The sequence below is a fragment of the Dreissena polymorpha genome, chromosome 5, assembly GCF_020536995.1.
Source record: "Dreissena polymorpha isolate Duluth1 chromosome 5, UMN_Dpol_1.0, whole genome shotgun sequence".
NCBI classification, from domain to species: Eukaryota; Metazoa; Mollusca; class Bivalvia; order Myida; family Dreissenidae; genus Dreissena; species Dreissena polymorpha.
In genome coordinates, this window is record NC_068359.1 from 55335215 (window position 1) to 55343728 (window position 8514).

Consider the following 8514-nt stretch of genomic DNA (forward strand, 5'->3'; position numbering starts at 1 on the left):
AAATAATTAAATCAAACAAGAAACGCCTATCAGAGAGAAAATATAAATAAAATGGAACGTTATAAACCCAATGACCTATGCATGTAGATTACAACTGGGAAAGTCGGTCGTATGACGTCACAAAATCCATAATGACATAATGACGTGAACAAGTTCCAGGGGTAGTACTAAATAAAAATATTAATGGGGCTGTGCTACTTATAAAACAAGTTTAGGTGATTTAATATTAAGAAGCAAATGAATAAAAATGGTAATTCCATTAAAGCGACATTATTGGAATCAAACAGTATATAGGTGTTTTGACAACTGAAGACAGAAATTGTTTGATGTACGATTTGAGTCCAAATGTAGTTTTCATGCAGATTTGTTCATACGACACAATGACATAATTTTATTAAACAGTGAAAATGCCTATAATGTAGTTTTCATGCAGATTTGTTCATACGACCCAATGACACAATTTACTCAACAGTGAAATATGCCTATAATATCACTAATGATTCCAAAATTTAAGGGAAGAAAGATATAGTAAATCGAAAACCATCAAACACGTGTTTTTAAGTACATAAGCATCGTATCCTTTTGATAAAAACAAGTTAATTAAATTGAAAAGTTTTATATGAACATTTGGTTTAACATATTTTAATTTGCGGACACGCTTCAAAACATCTCCGTAAAATGATGGATGGGAGATTCCATTATTTAAATGCCATTTTAAAGAAACATTATATTTTGAAATTAAATCACCATACTTAGAGTAAAATATAGCAAATTTATTTCTTAGGTTATGATATAAAAAGCCTTGTTTTAGCAATTTTTTAGTTAATATTAGATTACGATCATTAAAATCTTTAATACACGAACATGCTCTGGCATAACGTGCCAACTGCGAAATGTAAATACCATAGGAAGGTCCTTTAGGGATGTTGCCATCTAGAAACGGAAAATTCACAATTTCAAAGTTAAAATCGTCCCGTTTGTCGTATAAACTAGTTTTGATCAAATTATTATTAATAGTAAAAGGTAAGTCTAAATACGCAGCGTCTGTATTGGATATACACGATCTATTTAAGACTAGTTCTTTTGGGTAGATTTTGTGAATATATTGTTCAAACAATGGATTATCTAAATTAAGTATGTCATCAATGTACCTACTAGTAAGGTTAAAACAATTAATCAAATCTACTTGCTTAGTTTTAGATAATTCTAACATAAATTCGCTTTCATAACAATATAAAAAAAAGTTAACTATTAGTGGCGCACAATTAGTACCCATAGGAACGCCAATAATTTGTTTAAATATTTTACCATTAAATTCAACAAACAAGTTATTCAAAAGAAAAGTAAGTGCTGCACAAAAGTCAAGACCAGTCCAAATGATGTAATTATCTAATACCTGATTAGTAAAAAAAGCTGTTATAGTGTTTAAAGCTAGATACGAACACTTCTCTCTAGCAACAGTTTTTTTCAATCAAAGAAAGAAGTATGGATTTTATTAAAGCGTGAGGAAGCGTTTTATATTGTGTAGATAATTAAGCAGAATTCTTACGTTATTGAAACATATTGAATACTGACAAAATGAGTTCAAAGTTAAAACAAAACTTATAAAAATGTTCTATTGACTGACACATCATAATTTTCAAAACCAAATAATCGTATCCATGTAAATATATTTTATTTAAATATTTTCAAACCAATATTGAAATTGATGCCATTTTTTGAAAAACGTATGCATTTACCGTTATCACATATGTATATAACATACACTGCGACTTACGCAAACGAGATTTCCGAAGATGACCACATTCAAGTCACATGGTATTTTTAAATGATCTATAAAAACGTGTACTTGCACATATTCACTGTGCTATTGTATATAAGTACGTTATAAAAATGTGACGTGCGAACAAACCTTTCGGCCTTTGCAGATAATGAAAAGTTGAAGTCCGCGACGAAAGAACCATTGATATTATATACTTAACAATTGATTTAATGCCAAGAATGTCAGTGCCGTATTCTGACTTTCATGCAGAAACGAGAATGCGCCAGACGCGATAATACGCTCAGAATGGCATAATTCATAATGACTAGACGATTGTGTCAGGCAGTAATCTGTATGTATGAACCAGCAGTGCTTGATAAATAACACATCACTAGTTATTTTATCAATTGGATTTTTATGCTCCGCATATATATATGGGGAGCATATAGTTGCCAGTTTGAGGTTACTTCCTTCCGTCACACTTTTGCTACCGTTTCTCATAGCGCCTTCAATACATTACTATCGCTTTCATATTTGGAATGTAGGTACCTTGCATGGACCTCTACCTTTTGATGAGGTTTGAGGTCACTGGGGTCTATGTCAAGGTCACCGAGGCTAATAATAGACTTCCTTCCGTCACAATTTTGCTACCGCTTCTCGTAGCGCCTTCAATACTTTACCAATCGCTTTCATATTTGGCATGTAGGTACCTTGCATGGACCTCTACCTTTTGATGAGGTTTGAGGTCACTGGGATTAAGGTCAAGGTCATCGAGGCTATTAATAGACTTCCTTCCGTCACACTGTTGCTACTGTTTCTCATAGCGCCTTCAATACTATACCAATCGCTTTCATATTTGGCATGTAGGTACCTTGCATGCACCTCTACCTTTTGATGAGGTTTGAGGTCACTGGGTTCAAGGTCAAGGTCACCGAGGTCACTGGGGTCAAGGTCACCAAGGCTAATAATATATTTTCCGTCAAGCTTTTTTACAGTTTCTCATAGGGCCTTCAATATATTAATACTCTCTTTCATATTTGTCATGTAGGTACCTTGCATGGACCTCTACCTTTTGAAGAGGTTTGAGGTCACTGGATTCAAGGTCTCCAAGGCTAATAATATTTTTTTCCGTCACACTTTTGTTACAGTTTTTCATAGCACATTCAATACTTTACCGATTTCTTTCATATTTGGCATGTAGGTACCTTGCATGGACTTCTACCTTTTGATGAGGTTTGAGGTCACTGGGGTCAAGGTCACCAAAGCGAATAATAGATTTTCCTTCACACTTTTGTTACAGTTTCTGATAACGCCTTCAATATTTAACCGATCTTTTATATATTTGGCATGTAGGTACCTTGCATGGACCTCTACCTTTTGATGAGGTTTGAGGTCACTGGGGTCAAGGTCAAGGTCACTGAGGCGCATATTACATTTTCTTAAGGTCTCACTTTTTTCCACACACTTAACCCATATATCGATAAAGCATCATTGGGGAGCAACCATCAGTTAAACTGATATCCTTGTTTAAACTAATGTTATTATCTTTTTAAGCATCTATATATTTGTTTGGAAAACAGCCGTTTTGTACTTATGTGCATATGTGAACGCGAATTATTGTTACATTAACACCATATGCTAACATAGATCCACAAGTTACAATAATCAATGCTACTGTTGATTTCATAGTTAACAAATTTTTTAACGCAAATCAATATTGAAAAGTTTACCAATTTAAGTGCGTGTTATATAATAAGTTTCATCATGAATGGAGTAAAGTTACAAAATCGTTTTGAACATTCAAAATACTTTGAAATAACAAAATATCACAAGTGTGTCTGTTGGAGTATTTTTCCCTTGGAGTACACTTCAATTCTTATTATTTTACAAAGACAAAACGAAAAGAGTTATATGTTTACTTATAATTTGTTTTGATAATGTTTATCAATACGTTCGAAACAAGTTTGTTAAAAGAAACGTATTGCAAACTATGTATGCACGGAAACATTTGATATGCGTCTGGATTTTATAAACTTAATATAGACGTCATCTTTGGCACATTTATAACGACGCTAAGTAAAACTGGATTTGGTCATATCAAACAAAACTGCATTAAATGCGTTTATTTCCCAAACGTGCACACCTTTATTTACAAGGATGATCGACACTTTCCGATGTCTATCGTGTTATTATCATTCATTCCGGAAACATTTAATCTTATTTTTATAAACGTATGCACATTTCATAAAACGGTATTGATCACACTTTATGATATACAGTCTATAACGTATCGACTGGTGGTACTGAATTACCTCCTGGTCAAAATTACGTTTTAACTTTGTGTGAAAGCAGTTGTTAAGATGTGATTGGCGATTTACAAGCTGCCATTAAAGGCATATGTAAAGACATACACATGTATTTCCCAATATTTTGAATTATTAATAGTATAGGAATTCAATTACCTAATATGCACTTGCTTGGGCAAAGATTCATTTTGCATATCTATACAATTGTATCAATTTCCTCCAATCGTAAAGTGGAATCACACAAAGTGTTGTCTAAAATTGCATTAGAAGACGTGTTGTCTCAAGTGGCTTCGCACACCGCGTAGTGTAAAGTATCTACCCTTATGTATTGGTTAAAATAGCATCACAAAACGTTTCGCCTAAAGTATCATCTCATTACATGCTGTGTAAAGTAGCACAAATAATCTATGACATACCATTACAGAACAAACTCAACCAGAGCTTATATGACAAAACCTTCATAGAAGTTTGTCTAGATACCCTTTTTTAAATGTGCCTTCAATTATCTTAATTCTCTATAAGTAAGCTAGGCATTTGCACTTCGCATTTTTGTTTTATATAATCATGATTAAACTTTATTTTTTAAAGCTGTTTTAATTCGGTCTCATTATGACATTATGTTGAGAAATGTTCAAAAACATTATAACAGTTTTCAATATGAGTACCTTGCTTCAAAGGATACAGAATAAAACGCTGTTTAAGAACTTATCTTTTGTTAAAAGGAAACGACTCATGCAAATAGATCATTATTTCATAATCAGAGTTTCCTCCCCTCTATATTCATTCTCTCGTATGTCTGGATAAAAACGATATCGACAAATGTTTGACAAAAACACGACAATACAAAAAGTGATACTTTTACAAAATTATCGTTTTAGTATTTTACATATTGTATTTCTCGATGAAAAACGGACGGCTGCTACTTATCTTTATATAAGTTATAATATAAAAACATGAAGCTTCAGTTGTGTAAGTAAAAAGAGAAGTCTTACTTTATGTTGATGTCTTTTGTATATTGCCAGAGACAAAATGTCAAACAGACTCATCCAAAATACACTGCGATAGTCGGCCAGATTATAGTGAACACAATTAATGACGCAACATGAGTTGTTCAACTGCACCTTTATTGAAGTAAGCGTTCAATAGGAAATCCATGCCCTGCGCATAACTACAACAGAGATTTAGAGGCGTTTCTGCAGACGGTGTTTACGGATGCCCCATATATCAAGGTCCATATGAGCAGCATCCGGACGCGGTGGCACCCAATCGTCAAGTTTAATAAAGTTTTGTCCCGATCTTAAGAAGCTTGACGATCAGATTAGATATGTGACTTAAAGAATTGTTCTGATGTGAAACCAGAGACTTTGAACCTTCTGGATTCATTTTCGGAACGTCATTTGAACATTTAATCATGAAACCTGCCTTAAAAGCGTATCAGTATAGATCTTGTGATAAACTTTCGTTCCGTTCTTTAATTTCATCTCTTTTTTTCTTCGATATGAGACACCAGCCCATTCGATGAAACCTCTTGCGAAAGAGTTCCGGTCAACGTACTTAAAGAAGTCGCTGATTATTTTGACTTAACAATTTTTGCGTCGCCTTACGAAACAGAACATTGCCGTATCAAAAATAACAAATTTCTCCCCTCGTCTACCGCTTTTTAACTTCATGTATTCCTGCAATAATCTAGTAATCTTGTTCTAAATTTTCGCCATTCTAAGTTTCTTAGTTTAATTTCCAATATTTTCTTGATGATGGTATATACATTTCCTTTCGCGATTTCTAACTTAGATGTCAATTACGACGCGTAGGCGAATTAATATTTACGATCATACGACACATTTGTCTGATGACTTCCGATGTTGCAACATTTCGACAATATCTAAACTTTTGAATAGCAATAGGCATTTATATTTTGCCGTAGATATCCACTAATAACAAGAATGTCCTAAATAAAGCACACGGAAATATAATATGCCTTGGCTTTCATCTTATTTTGAATACTCGTTTACGTAAGTTTAGCCTCCAAAATTCCTTTCCACTCTATCACTAATTTTAGACGATATAAATGACGGAATGCGATGCTGAACATTAACCCTTGAATGCTGGGAAATTTGTCGTCTGCTAAAATGTCGTCTGCTGAATTTCTAAAATTAGCATTTTCTTCGATTTTTTTTCAAAGAATATTATCAGAATAGCAAACAGTTTGGATCCTGATGAGACGCCACGTTCTGTGGCGTCTCATCTGGATCCAAACTGTTTGCAAAGGCCTTCAAAATTCGATTCGGTTCCCGCACTGAAAGGGTTAAGATTGTGCTCAAACATGATAGGGATATAGCAATGAGTATGGATATATCACGCGAGACTGTCTGATCGTATAACAAATTTTGTTTAAATATACTCTAGGCGCCTCTCTTAGCTATAATACAAAACACGTAAAAATACAAATACAATGCTTTACAACTGGGTCCTCTAAATTTAACGTCCAAAGAACTTTGTTTGTATTTATGGAGCTCAAAACTTCTACAGTATAACTACTTTTGGTATAAGACATGGCCAAGATTGTCATCTCTCGTTGTGCAGTTTGCATGGATACACAATTGTATTTAAAGAATGATTTATATAAAAACAAGCATTTCATATGCTTTCGGATGTGATATATTGTTTTGTTTTTATTTATTTTTTATTGATTTGTGTGTTGCTGTGTTTATTTTTTGTAAATAAAAATTGTGTATTGTTTTATTGCAGCAAAACGCGGTTTATGAACCTCGTAGTGGTTATACGCATACTGTTGAATGAATAATGTTTAGCACTAAAACAGTAAAACAGTATGTGACTTAAAGGATTGTTTAAATATTTAATTCAGACATACTTTTTTTCTTAACACCAATGGTGAAAGAAATATGTCCAATGGATATTTTATGTATATAATATGGTTTTAAACACATTGCAAATTATTTGTATTGAATGAAGCTTATACTGTCTTTATAAACTGATAAAGTTTATTAACCTGTCGGCCTATCAGTGAATTGTATCGCCGCGCAGTGTTTTATTCATCTTTTAAAGCATTGATTATCCTTCGCCGAGATAATTTTACATTCGTTTTAATGACCTGTCATCAACCTAGAGAAAAAACGTAATGGCCATATGAAGTATGTTGATCTCAAATTTCGACAAAGGAAACTCTATTTATGAATGACAAACACTCTGGACTTAGTAGCATCATTTGCGTATCAGGTCGTTAACTTTAAAACTTTACTTAGGACAGCCTTTTCCCGTGATGAATTTAAAGGCCCAGTGTATGTTTGAACTCGACTTTCTACCAATACTTAAAGATGGCGTTTCGTTATTTTGTGTCGTGCTGATACCCTGCTGAAGGCAACATGTACTATAACCTTAGGCTTAGAGGAATATACTGGGTAGACGGAACCAATGCACCTATTTTTTCTATTTGTTCACTATGTGCCTCTTATACGATGACTCACCAGGTCGTTCGTAAGGACTTTATTCAGATACAGCGGAAGGGGGTTTCACGTGGAAAGAGATGGCCTTCCGATAAGTGTTGACTTTTAACACTTTCTACATGTGTGGACAGGGAATTTCCCCTATCAAGTGTCATTTTTTAACACTGTCTATATGTTCTAAATCAAAATCTACATTACGTAAGACCTATTGAACCACACACTTTTCTTGAATTACCTTTGTTTTTTTTATATGTATGCACTAAGCGACAAAAGCAGAATTAAGCTCGCATTTTTCCTGAATGGAAAGATATGCTTTATTTTTTATTATTATACCTCACTTTTATTCACAATGCTAAACTCCCATAGGCCATCGTAACATACTGTCAGACCCAGCGGGAAAATATATACTGTCCAAAAACTACTGTCGCCCGCTACCTTAGCAATAACGTGCCACCAGCGGGAAAAAAATTATTGTCCAAAAAATACTGTCGCCCGCTACCTTAGCAATCACATGCGGAATGGTTAAAAATTATACTGTCCCATTCGCGAATGCGCAGTATTACATTATTGGATAATTACATTATCGATTGCAGCTGAAAATGTGCTGTAGAATGGATACATGCCATTATTTAAGATTTGACAGGAGTCATAAAAAAATCAATTTAGTATAAAAGACACGCTTACCTCAATGGCAACTTTAATCCAATCCTAATAACAATAAAGTTACAACGATATACACTTTTAGTGTCTGTTCTTAAGGTGCTATGCATGACAAACACACAATATGAAATACGTTTTGGATTCGTTCGATGCTTGAAACAAATATTTTACTGTTAAAAAACAACGTCCATATTGTTGTCCCAAAATGTTTCGTCACCGAAATGACGTCATAAATTGCGTAATCAAGTGATGAAAATAAAATACGGAAAGCTGGTTCGGTAATATATTTTTAAAGAAATAATTGGCGATTAAGAAAATTGAT